The sequence below is a fragment of the Bos indicus genome, chromosome 5 (assembly GCF_029378745.1).
Source record: "Bos indicus isolate NIAB-ARS_2022 breed Sahiwal x Tharparkar chromosome 5, NIAB-ARS_B.indTharparkar_mat_pri_1.0, whole genome shotgun sequence".
Lineage (NCBI taxonomy): Eukaryota > Metazoa > Chordata > Mammalia > Artiodactyla > Bovidae > Bos > Bos indicus.
Window position 1 is genome coordinate 106417688 of NC_091764.1, and position 13355 is coordinate 106431042.

The 13355-nt window shown below is 50.0% G+C and overlaps 1 long non-coding RNA gene across 3 annotated transcripts in view; it reads left to right on the plus strand.

The window, feature by feature from the left end:
• Nucleotides 1-2043: 2043 nt before the first annotated feature.
• Nucleotides 2044-13355, plus strand: part of LOC109559747 (uncharacterized) — a 45893-nt gene continuing 34581 nt past the window's right edge. Inside the window, exons 1-3 of one of the 3 annotated variants that reach the window (XR_011566781.1) lie at nucleotides 2044-3716; nucleotides 5733-5955; nucleotides 10465-11444. This is a non-coding gene — a long non-coding RNA (uncharacterized lncRNA). Of the gene's footprint in view, nucleotides 3717-5732; nucleotides 5956-10464; nucleotides 12123-13355 lie in introns of those variants that run through there. The other 2 variants (XR_011566780.1, XR_002180833.2) reach the window with 2 other exon arrangements.

The window sequence follows — 13355 nt, forward strand, 5'->3', positions numbered from 1 at the left end:
GGAGGAGGTCACCTGCAGAATCTTTAAGTTGCTTCCAGCTTTTATGCCTCATGAACTCCCAAGTCCACCATAAAAAAAGGCAGCCATGCAGAGACAGACTCTGAACAAATCCAGTTGCAAAGTCCCAGGCATGGAGAGGGAGATGGAGAGAGGGGCAGAGAGAGAAATCACCTTTAAGATATTTATTAACTTTTATTTACAATAGCCAGGACTTGGAAGCAACCTAAATGTTCATTGACAAAGGGACAGATAAAGAAAATGTGGTACGTATACACAATGGAGTATCACTCAGCCATTAAAAAGGAATGAAATTGGATTATTTGTAGAGATGTGGATGAACCTTGAGCCTGTTATACAGGGTGAAGGAAATCAGAAACAGAAATACAAATGTATATTAACGCATAGGACATCTAAAAAAATGGTACCGATAAACCTACTTGCTGGGCAGGAATAGAAACACAGATGTAGAGTACGGATTTGTGGACACAGAGGGAAAGGAGAGGGTGGGATGAATTGAGAGCAGCACCGATGTATTTACACTATCACGTGTTAGATAGATGGCTAGAGGCAAGTTGCTGGGTAGCACAGGAAGCCCAGCTTGGTGCTCTGCGGTGACCTAGAGGGATAGGATGGGATGGGTGGGGAGGAGGCACAAAAAGTGGGGGGGGGGGAATATCTACACATACAGCTGATTCACTTTGTTGTACAGAAGGGACTGGCACAGCACTGTAGAGCAACTCTACTCCAATTTTAAAAAAGATATTTACTCAGTTTCAAAGCAAAGTGCTGAACAACAGGACATTACCATTTGGGGTAAGGAGTATACAAAGCAATGGGGCTTCCCAGGTGGCTCTGTGGTAAAGAATCTTCCCGCAATGCAGGAGACACAGGTTTGATTCCTGGGTCAGGAAGATACCCTGGAGGAGGGCATGACAACCCACTTCAGTATTCTTGCTGCAGAATCCCATGGACCGAGGAGCCTGGTGGGCTTCAGTCTCAAAGAGTCAGACATGACTGAAGCAACTGAGCATGCACACATGCATTCAAAGCAATATTGATGCACATTAGAAAGTATATGCAGGCAGTATCTAGAGGATGATATAAAAGAACTGGTTGATCCTGGTGGCCTTGAGGAAAGGACTGTGCTGGCGCACGGGAGTGGAGAGGAGGCGCTTCATTGGCATAAACTTTTGTAATACATGTTTTGAAGTAACTGGGTTTTCGAAATGAGCTTAGAGAAACATCCTGGCTCAGCCATTTAGTAACTACCGGTCTTTTGGCAAGTGACCTAACTTCCAGTTTTAGTTCCTCATCTAGAATATGAAAATAATAACCCCATAATGTTATGGGTGGGGATTAAATGAGAAAATGATATATAAAGAGCTGAGCTCCGTGTCTGGTGAGTCAGAAGGCTGCACCAAGATGTGGATGGTTTGGCTCCATGTCTGGAAGCTCACACTCGGGTTGGGAAGTCAGTCTCAGTTGGGAGGGTGCCCCTGTGTACAGGGAATGCGGTGACCGGGGGGCATCCTCCACTTTATCACATTTCCTCCTCATCACAGCCTGGAGGGGCAGCGCGGGGAGCAGAGCTGACTTGAAGTTCACACCTCCAGACTGCAGGGCAAGAAGGGGATTCAGGTCTTACAACCACCTTGACTTGTGTGGGTCATGTTCCCCTCTTGAGCGAAGGCCATTCTCCATCAGCCGCTGGGTTAAGGGGAGGACAGAGGCTCTGCCTTATCTGCCCTGTCCTTTCCAGGCCGGTAGGACTTGTCAGCAGGTGTCCTGGAGGCAGGCGGACCGCAGTCCAGGATGCGGTGGAGGAGCAATTCTGTGTGGCTTCATCATTTTAACTCAGCTCAGGCCCCCTCTCGCTCCCTCTCCCCCAACCCATGTACATTTCGCTCCCGAGGCCCCTCCTAACTTCTGTGTCCACGTCGGGTGGAGTGACTTAGGCAGTTTTCTCAAGTTTAGAGGAAGGAGGCCGAATTAATCAGAATATTTGGATCTGAGGACGCTGAGCCACAGGGATGCAAAAGGTCATCTAACCTCTGGGTCCCCACTATTTCAGAGAAGGAAGTGGGGGTCTGGAGGGCAGAATGGGGGCATCAGGGTCGCACACCACTTCGTGCAGCGCTGAGACTCCATCGCAGATCTTCTGCCTCTAGGACAAGTGGCGGTGGAGGTTCTTGGGCTTTTATTTATTTATTTATGTATTTTGGCTGTGCTGGGTCTTCGTTGCTGTGTGGGCTTTTCTCGAGTTGCGGCAAGCAAGGGCTACTCTCTAGTTGCGACGCATGGGCTTCTCATTGTGGTGGCTTCTCTTGTTTGGGGAGCACAGGCTCTAGACAAGCAGGCTTCAGTAGTTGCAGCACATGGGCTCAGAAGTTGCAGCTCCCAGGCTCTAGAGCACAGGTTCAGTAGTTGTGGCACATGGGCTTAATTGCTCCACAGCATGTGGAATCTTCCCTGACCAGGGATCGAACCCATGTCTCCTGCATTGGCAGATGGATTCTGTACCACTGAGCTACTGGAGAAGCCCAGTTCTTGCTCTTTTTAGCTGCAGAAAAAATACAGCATAGAGTGTTTAATGAGGACTGATTTGTGTCTCTGCAGGGTGCAGGGGTGGGGGGATCCGGGGTGGAAGAAACAAGCATATACTGGGAGCGAGATGAGTACAGGGAGCTAAAGCTCCTGAGATTCAGGGAGGTGAACATCCCTCTCCCCATTGTACAGATGACAAAACCGAGGTTCAGAGAGCTCACATCAGCTTCCAGAAGTCTCATGGCTAGTCCGAGACAGAACCAGGATACAAATTCAATCCTTCTGCTTTAAAGCCTAATGCGCTTTCAGCCTGACTTTAAAGCCTAAGTCAGGAACAGGGCATAAAGTTTTTCATTCTAGTCTCCTGGCAGGCTTTGCAATGACATCAGCGTGTGGTCAGCGTTGTAGGACCAACAGGGTGAGTCAGTCTGAAAGTCCTGGGGACCACCATTGAAATCCCCTTAGCAGTGGATGTCTGGGGTTCCTGGACAAGTGACATGAAGAACTCGTTCTCAGAATTAAATGTGAGTCAGTGTGATGAGGATGTGGTCAGGACCACTCACCCTGGTCACAGTCAGCACCCTCTGGGGCCGGAGCCGTGCCATCCAGGTCGCAGACACCTGATCGGAGGATTAGTGGCCACGCTGAGCCCTGGCTCCTCTCAGGTGGCTTGAAAGAGCCTCTGTCCCATAGCAATTTCTGTGTGGGACGGTGCATTGTGACCCAATTGGACTCTTTTTCTTGGGAACTCGGAAGGAGCGGCTGCTGTGTCCAGAGCTGCGAGGAGCGAGTCGTCACGGTGAGTCCCCAGGACCTGACGGCAGAGGACTGTGCTTCAGAGGAATCGCTCAGTGCTGCAGTCTGATTCGTCTAGAACTTCTCCACTTCCTCGTAAGTCCTCACACACCCACGGCTCCTTCAAGGAGCACTCTTTGCTTTGGGGTTCTGGTCACGCCAGCTGGAGCCTTGTATTCCCTGTGGCTGTAGAGAGTCCCCGCACTTCTGAGAAGCACCCAGAATATCTACACGCTCCTATACCCATGCGGTGGTCTCGGTACCCCAGCCTGATGCTTCTCAGCTCGTATTTTGCTGGGATAAAGCAAAGCAGGGCAAGGAATTGAGGATATACACGAAGGAGTCATCATCAGGACTGACCAGAGGATTTAAGGCAGGTAAGAAAGGGAGAGGGAGTGAGGCCAGGGAGAATGAGGGTCTGGGAATCCAAGATGGTTGGAACTGAGGTTCTAGAGGGGCAAAGAATGAAAGCGTGGAATGCAAGAAACTGAGATTATGGTGGAATTGAAATTATTGGCAAAACGAGGTCTAGCGTATGAGTACGGGACTAAGTGGGGGGGTAGGTAGAGGACAGATTGTTGGAAAGGAGGTGCTCAGGGAACCGTGTTCACTGCACAGTACACCTCCAGAATGGAGGAAATATGTGGATGACTGGAGAAAATGACCATGATCCAGGAATTACCATTACAAGGAAGTGACAGCTCAACAGGTGGGTGTGAGCACACGTCCCTGGGACAGTCCTCTTTTTTGACTTCTGATTTTAAGATAGATTGTTGGAAGAGGCGTGAACTTATGAGTTAAATCCCCTGCATGATATGAGGCGACAGTCTCTTTAATTGTTCACGCTGATATCCCACTAGCTTTGCTCTTATGGGCCTCTTTTGGGGGCAAAGTTTGTTTGTTTGTTTTGGCCGTGCTGGGTCTCCATTGTGGCACCCAGCTTAGTTTCTCTGTGGCACATGGGAGCGTGTTCCCCAACTAAGAATTGAACCTGCCTCTCCCGCACTGGAAGGTGGATTCTTCCCCTGGGCCACCAGGAAAGTCCTGGTTTATTTGTTTGACGATTGTAGGAGGAAAGAAGAGATGAGGTTATTCAATAAAAAGCTGTCACCCTCCTTCCTGCTCGATAATATACTGGAATTAAATATATTCCATGACAGATAAAAAACACCCCCGTTTTTAACATGGATCTTAAATATGTAGGAGCCTTGGATGAGAAGGCTTCTATGTGTGCTTATACCTGGGACATAATGAGGTGCAGGTGGACGAGAGTGAAGTGGGAGATGGGCATTCGTGAAGGAAGGTAGGAGGATCCAGGTGGAGGTGAGCACCTGGAAGCCGAGGGCCAGGAATTGGTACTGCTAGATGGGCCAGGCTCACTGATCTCTTAGGAAGCTCTTCCTGCACCCTGGTTAGCAGATCAGCGGTGGTAGGTTGCTTGCCCTCTGTCTCTGTCTCTCTTCCCCACACTACCTCCCAGCTGGGTGAATTTGGGTATGTTTATACAACCTCCTGGAGCCTCAGGGAACAGTGTGCATTCAGGGGCAATCCCACCGCACAGACTAACTCCCCTATGTGTGGTGTGTGTTAGTCCCTCAGTCGCGTCCAACTCTTTGTGACCCCATGGACTGTAGCCTGCTAGGCTCCTCTGTCCATGGGATTCTCCAGGCAAGAAAACTGGAGTGGGCTGCCCTTCCCTTCTCCAGGAACTATCCTATAGCGTTAAAAAAAATCTGAACTATTAAAGGAGGTGGTTTTTGGAGGCATTATAGGCACCCTGTCCTTTGCTCCTGCAGTGCTTGAGTTTTTGCTATAAAAATGTATCATATTGTTCTCATATGCATGCTAGTATATGCATGAACATGTATACTTATTTTTGTACTTTTATTTTTATTTATTCTTTTGAGTGAAAAATTTATATTGAATCCCTGAAAGATTAAAAAGGACAAAATGGTGAGTTTGGGTACCATAACAGAAAACCTCACCTAACTGTACCGTTATTCACAGGAGTGAACAAACCCCAAACATGACAAAATTCAAGTTCTTATATAATTGTTACAAGTGAATGTAAATGAACTAATCATTTTATCATAACCTTGCTTTGTTCAGTTGCTCAGCCGTGTCTGACTCTTTGTGACCCCATGAACTGTAGCCCGCCAGGCTCCCCTGTCCACGGGATTTCCCAGGCGAGAATCCTGAGAGGGTTGTCATTTCCTCCTCCAGGGCATCTTCCTGACCCAGGGATTGAATCTACACCTCCTACACCTCCTGCATTGCAGGTGGATTTTTTTACTATGCTACTTGGGAAGCCACAACTCTTCTTTAATCATAGGAAAAAGAAAGGAATTTTATTTTTGTATTTTTAAAACTTCTGCTTCTGTTTTTGACTTAAGTGGTACCAGCTTGCTGTTGGGACAGCATAGTTTGAAGCTCAGTACATAATGGTCATGATATGTGTCCGATACGCATCTTTAAATGGAAGAACGGCTTCTCATTTGGTAAAGAGAGTCCAGGCATAGCAAGGAGTCCGGGTTGATAAGGAATCTGCGTGTCTGCTCTGTGAAGAGGGGTGTCTCCCCCACCACACCCCAGCCTCTGAGTCCTGCATGGGCAGAGGTGGGTATTGGGGTACAGTGCTCAGCGAAGTTGGGGTTTGGGCAGGGAAGGGAGAGGCAGTACCAGGCCTCCAAGCCTGGAGCAGCTTCGCTGAGATCAGCACTCGCTGGGGAAGTGGGCGGTTTGAGTTTTACTTTCAGTTTTCACTCCAAGTCATTTCAGGATGAAACTCATTTAACGGTCAGATCTCTCAGCCAGATTTCTCAGCAAACCTGGGCTCCACCCTAGCCCAGGTTGTTCAACTTGAGCTTGAGGGTGGAGCTGGGAGGGAAGCAGTGGGCATGAGGCCAACTGCACAGAAGTCCATCCTCTGCAGATCGGCGATTCTCCCCGAGGGGTCCCTGGGTACCAGTGCCTGTGGGTGACGGTGGGCAGGCATCTTCCTCGATCCTCTACTCGTGTGTGTGTGTGCCTAGTCACTCAGTTGTGTCCGACTCTTTGCGATTCCATGGTCTGTAGCCTGCCAGGCTCCTCTGTCCATGGAATTTCCCAGGCAAGAATACTGGTGTGGGTTGCCACTCCCTTCTCCAGGGGATCTTCCTGACCCAAGGATTGAACTCAAATCTCCTGTGTCTCCTGCATGGCAGGGGGCTTGTTTACCCACTGAGCCATCGGGAAAACCCTGTCCTCTAAATATGGACATCCAAAAAGGAGCTCTAGGCCATCATTAGCTGCCAGTGTGTGCCAGGCTGGCACTGTGTCTGCAAAGCTGATAAGACACAACTCTAGCCCAGGGGAACTCACAGGGTAGAGGGGAAGGAGGAAGGGAAAAAAGGTAAGGATAGAGAGGGGTGACGGCAGTCCTCCTGGTGGCCACTCTGAGCCAGGCGCCTTACTTATGTTATTCTCACTGTCCTTACTATGACTCAAAGGCAAGGCTTCTCAGAATTTGAGCTACGGACCACCCATCAAAATACAAGTTCCTAGGCCACACTCTGAGCCAGTGGGTCAGAATTTACTGGAGTTGGGTTGGGTGTCTTCATTCTTTTTTAATTTTTAAAAATAAAAATATTGGATTTTTAATGAAAATTTTTAAATTTTTTACTTTTTTTTACATTTTTAATTGAAAAATATTTTTAGGCTGCACCATGCAGCCATGAAATTAAAAAACGCTTACTCCTTGGAAGGAAAGTTATGACCAACCTAGATAGCATATTCAAAAGCAGAGACATTACTTTGCCAACAAAGGTTCGTCTAGTCAAGGCTATGGTTTTTCCTGTGGTCATGTATGATGTGAGAGTTGGACTGTGAAGAAAGCTGAGTGCCGAAGAATTGATGCTTTTGAACTGTGGTGTTGGAGAAGACTCTTGAGAGTCCCTTGGACTGCAAGATCCAACCAGTCCATTCTGAAGGAGATCAGCCCTGGGATTTCTTTGGAAGGAATGATGCTAAAGCTGAAACTCCAGTACTTTGGCCACCTCATGTGAAGAGTTGATTCATTGGAAAAGACTCTGATGCTGGGAGGGATTGAGGGCAGGAGGAGAAGGGGACGACAGAGGATGAGATGGCTGGATGGCGTCACTGACTCGATGGACATGAGTCTGAGTGAACTCCGGGAGCTGGTGATGGACAGGGAGGCCGGGCGTGCTGCAATTCATGGGGTCGCAAAGAGTTGGACCGACTGAGTGACTGATCTGATCTGATCTGATCTTACACAGTGTATGGGGTCTTATGCCATGTTTTCTGACCAGGGATTGAACCCATGCCCCATGCATTAGGAGCATGGAGCTTTAACCACTAGACTGCCAGGGATGTCCCTGGGCATCTTAATTTTTAACAAACATCTTGAATAACTCATGCATTTCAAAGACCGAGATCCTGCCCCTGCCTAGGGGGTAGACATTGTACATTAGTATGTTTACTAAGTCGTGTCTGACTCTGTTATCACATTGGACTACCATGGTTTTTACCAATAAGAAACCTAAGACTCAAAATAGTTCAATTGCTCAGGATCAGATAATATAAGTTGTAGGGACTTCATTCAAACTCTGAGCCAGGGTGATCGAGGACTCCACTTGACCTGGTGGAATTCTGATTTATGCCTGTCATCCTGCATCAATAATGGCAGCCTTTTCAACCTCAATGGCATTCTGGTTTAGATACTAAATTATACAGGTACCCCATGGTGTAAAAATGTTAGTCGCACACTCCTATCCAATTCTTTGCGACCCCATGGACCATAGCCCTCCAGGCTCCTCTGGAGAATTCCATAGAATTTTCCAGGCAAGAATATGTCAGTGGATTGCCATTCCCTTCTCCAGGATATCTTCCTGACCCAAGGATTTAACCCAGGTCTCTCGCATTGCAGGCAGATTCTTTACCGTCTGAACCACCAGGGAAGCCCACCCCATAGGGACCCCCTAACAGTTACTCTGTACCACACCACTGCCCCTCCAAAAGGTCACCCAGTGTGGTTATGGGGGATACACAGAAGATGGCAGTGTGGGGTGGGGAACCTATCACGGCCTGGCTGGGGAGGCAGAGAGGAGGTGGAAGGGGAGACAGATCAGGGAAGACATCCCAGCTGGGACACTCACCCTAACCCCCTTTCTGCCTTGGGACAGGATGGTAGACAAATGGTTTTTTTTTTTTTTTCCTTTTTAAAATTTTTGGCCACACTGGGTGGCATGTGGAGATCTTAGTTCCCCGACCACGGATCGAACCCGCGCCTCCTGCATTGGAAGTGCAGAGTCTTAACCACTGGACCGCCAGGGAAGTCCGGACAACAGATCTTCTTACGAAAGAAACTGAAAGACAGACTTTCTTTTCCACCGAGAGCTGCAGCCGTAGCAGCTATGAGCATGCATCGCACCAATAACAGGGTGCTCGCGTTGCTGACTCCTGTTCTAACCACCCACACACATCGCCGAGATGAGCAGAGAGCCGGAAGGGCAGCTGGAGGGCGTGGCTGGGCAATGGGCACTCCCAGGCCTGGGAAACTTGGGGAAGGTGGATCCCAACCCTCTCCTGACCCAGGACCCATGTGTCCCAGCATCCAGCTGAGTCATGAGACAGTTTCTGACGTAGTCTTTCTAAAGTATGACCTTTGTGGATGATGGTGGCAAAGTCAACACTGAGATCCTCAAGCCTCATATTTGATGAAAGGAAGCTCATTTCCCTCCTTCTCCAGGGACCTTTACAAACAGAACTGCCTGCACATCTTGACTAGTTTAGATACAGCCCTGCCCGGAAGCAGGAGGATGCAGGAGATGACCTCTGAGGTCCCCAGGCGCCTATGAGGTCTGTGATCATTACAACCACATGTCAGGACCTGGAGACGTCCCTGTTTCCTGCTCCTCCACCTGGTGGGGGGCTGCGGGGCCCCTTGGCTGGTGTAGTGAGCAGGTCACGTGCCCTTTTCCCTGCACACCACCCCTACCCCGGCCTCGTCCTCTGCCTCATTGCCCCAAGAGCATGTCCCACAGTTCTTTTCCTGGACCTCCCTCGTGTCCTGTGTGCAGAAAGGAGCTGGGGTGCGGACACAGGATGGGGCCCTAGCATTTTCCTACATCTTCTCTGACACGCATCTGGATCTTCCAAGACCAGCCTGGGCCATTCCCAGAACCAGCCTCTTTCAGTGACAAGGAGCAGGATGTATGCACGCGTACGTGCTCAGTCATGTCTGACTCTTTGTGACCCCAAGGACTGTAGCCCACCGGGCTCTTCTGTCCATGGGATTCTCCAGGCAAGAATACTGGAATGGGTTGCCATGCTCTTCTCCAGGGGATCTTCCCGACCCAGGGATCGAACCCGCATCTCCTGTATCTCCTGCATTACAGGCAGATTCTTTACCACTTGAGCCATTGGGAAGGAGCAGGAAGCCCTCTTCCTGAAAGAGAGCCGAGACCCTCTCCAAAGCCACCCCTACAAACTGCGTCCACTCTGGACTAGCAGAGCTAGTGGCCATGGTGGCTGTGGTCAGAGGTGCCCCCACTGGCCGGATGTGGCTATTCTCTGAGGGTGCTCTTTATCCCAGAAGCCCAGGGAAGAGCATCCCTTGAGGACACGAGGCCTACACATGCATCTCTGATTTAGATCATCCTGAATTGGGCAGCTGGAGGCAAGGGATTGGCCCAGGGCCCAGCCAAACAGAGGTTCCTTGGAGCCAGCTGCTGGGCTGACAGCTCAATAGAGGGAAAGAAAGCCTGGCTGGGGTGGGGTGGTGGGAAGTGGGAGAGAGGGCGGTGGGGAGAGGATAAGGAGGAGTGGGGAGGAGTGTGGAGAGGAGGGGCAGGAGGTGGGGCACAGGCTGCTGCCCCATCAACTGGGGACACAGAGATTTTAGGGCAGAAGCTTCAGGGAAAGGTTGGGGTGGAGGGAGGGAGTGGGGTGGAGGATCTCAGTACCTCCAAGCTGGGCCTTTGGGGAGACTCCAGACACAGTCTCTGGGTTGCGGGGTGGAGATGAGGTTTTCAGGAGAAGAGAAAAGAAAGCACTAGAACTACTCATAGGTGCAATGCATCCCACTCAGCTCACATTTGTTTACACACCTACGTTTTGCACGCCAAGGTCCATGCTAAGCCCTGGACAAACCGGTAGATGAGACTCGATCTCTGGCAACTCTCTGGGGAGAAGACCCACAACATGCCCAGGAGGCAGGTGTGGGAGCAGAGGTAGGTGGGGAGTGCTGAGATTCCTTCCAGAAGGAAAGGAACACATGGGTTTGTCTTTATGTGTGAACTCAGGGATCTGAGAGCTAGGGAGCCCCTCAGGAAGGCAACATGTGGGTCAGTACCTAAAACCGCCCCAGACAAAGGCTTCCTTCCTCGGTGTTCCACTTCTCCTAGGGACCAGGCAGCAGGGACGATGGTTCTGAAGGTCAGAGAGGGAAGCTCCGATAACACTGAGTTCAAGGTTTCCTGATGTGGGGTTTTCTGTTCTTTGGTTTTGGTTTTTGCCCTTAGAATTTCTTGGAGCCTCTAATACGTAAATTTCTGAGACTTGGACAGTATGGACTTTTGGATGCTGCAAGAGACTCCGTGACTTAGAGTTGTTCTGCCCCAGGGGTGGAAAGAGCTAAAGAATAAAAGACCGGATGTGGCACTGATCTTCAGGCTTCTCCTGGGAGGTCTGGGCGTCCTGTCGGTCACTCCACCTGTCCCCAAAGGCTCTTTGAAAGTCCTTCCGCAGGATTAAAGATTTGATGAACTTGGCTTTGTCTTCAGTGATTTGACCTTGGATGAACGTTTCCCTTTATAGCCTTTCCACCTTTTTGCTCAGTGAATTGGGTCTCGATGCATTCCCGTTTTCAAGCGCTATCTGTCCCCAAAGCAGTTTTGTGTTGGACTATTCACTGTCATTTCCCTGAATTGTCTTTTATTATTTCCTCCATAGGTTCTGACTGCCTGGCCAGGCTGAAAGCACCCTGAGGGCAGAGGTACTTAAGATAGTGGTTCAAAGTTCCCCCAACAGTGTGACGAGATGGACTGGGAAGGGACTTCTGGGAGGACTGGATTTGCTTCTTCACTCAGCCACTCAAATTCCCAAAGGTCATTTCCTTCTTCTATTTAAAAAAAAAAAGTGTGTGGGGGGGGGCACTTCTCTGGTGCTTCAGTGGTTAAGAATCTGCCTTGCAAAGCAGGGGATGCAGATTTGATCCCTGGACAGGGAACTAAGATTCCACACGCCAAGGAGCAACTAAGCCCACATGCCACAAGGGATCCTGTATGATGCAATTAGGACCTGACTCAGCCGAATAAATATATATTTCAAAAATAAAATAATAAAATTTAAAAATGGAGTTAACTGAGCTGAGGGAAATGGATTTATAAACTAAGTTTCCATAGACCCCAAGTCATGTTTGTAAATCATTTATCCAGCTCCTGCTTACTCTGTTCTCAGCACCATGCAAGTCATGGAGAACCCTGAAATGGGCCTGTGGTTCATCCATCCCATTTCATCTGGACTGTGTGTGGATAAGGGTGACGATCATGGGGAAAGCACGCTTACAAAGCTTAAGAAAACCTCAGCATTCTGGAAAGGGAGATAGAGATATTTTTAAATGCAGGATTATCAGGCTACGTTTCTCGAGCTGGGGTCCCCATGCCATCCTCCCACTTCAGGATAGCCACATTGGTAATACAGAGCAAGCCCAGGGACAGGGCACTTTTGATTCTAAAAGGAGAACTGAGAAGGTGTTTTGCACTGAGATAAACTGGAAGCTGGGATGTTGGGGGGAGGGGGAGGGAGGGCAAGGAGGGATGGAGGTGGGGGAAGCCGGGGGCAGAGCAGACAGACCCCCAGCATGGGCACGCACCCGAACAAGGGCATGTTGTGAAGCTGTGAAGCCTGCGTGGCTCCATCCTGGCCCCTTAAGGACCACCCTGGGAAGCCCTCTAGAAAACCCATCCATCATGGACAACAGTCTGCTTTCTTTCCTCCCCGGTTCAATATCCATAGCACAAAAATGTGCTTCGCTAATGGAAACCTTGTGCTGGCCCCTCCGAGGATGCTGGCGGTGAGAGGCAGAGGAGGAAGCGGGTGTGTGACGGCCCGGAGCTCCCACGTCCGGAATGCAGTGCAGGCGGACAGGGACAGCGGCTGGGGAGCCCGGCTGGCATGGGGCCCTGTGACAGTGACAGAAGGGAGGCCGGGCAGCTGGGGGGAGCTCCCCAACCACCCAGGGATGGGCGCCACCCTTCTCTGTGCTTCTCAATGATTCAGAGGCTGCTTGGTGCGTCTGGCTGGGGTTTTCACTGGCTCTTTCAGACCAGGTTGGAGGGGGGAGGAAAAAAGAAAGAAAGAAAAAGATCAAATTTCAGTTCCCCTCAACTGCCCTGGGTTTGTGCAGCCAACTGTCATTGTGAGACTTCCATTGTGAGACTGTCGCTGCCTTGGTCCTCAAGGGGGTCTGCACGTGGTCAGGGTCTGCACCGACATGACAGCAATTAGCAGCCCGCCCATCAGAAGCCACTCCCCACCCCCCAACTCCCGCTAACAACCTAACCACTGGCTTAGCCCACAGGGCTGTCTGAAAGGAGGGGCAGTCAATGAACGCTTATGCTCACGGGGCATGTGAATTGAAGCCAAGGGTGGGCACTGAAGGAATCTGGACCCAGGTCTTAAGAGACCTGTGTTCTAGTCCTGGGTCTGTAGGAACTGGCTGTGTGACCCTAGTTAGGTCACTGAACCTCTCTGATCCTTCCAGTCATCTGCTGAAAACTGAACAGGGCAGACGATGACCCTCTCCAAGGCTCCCCACTTCTGTCCTGGGATGCCTTGTCGGCTGGCGGGTAATCGATCAGCAAGGTATGAATGAAGAGCTGCAGAGGCCTGGGTAATAGGAAACAGCAGTGACCTAACTTTAATTTTTTTTTTTTTTCTTTTTTCCTTTCTGTTTGCCTCTGGAATGTAACTGGGGCGCACATTCAGACATGAACTTCCTCTCCTTCCCTGCTCCC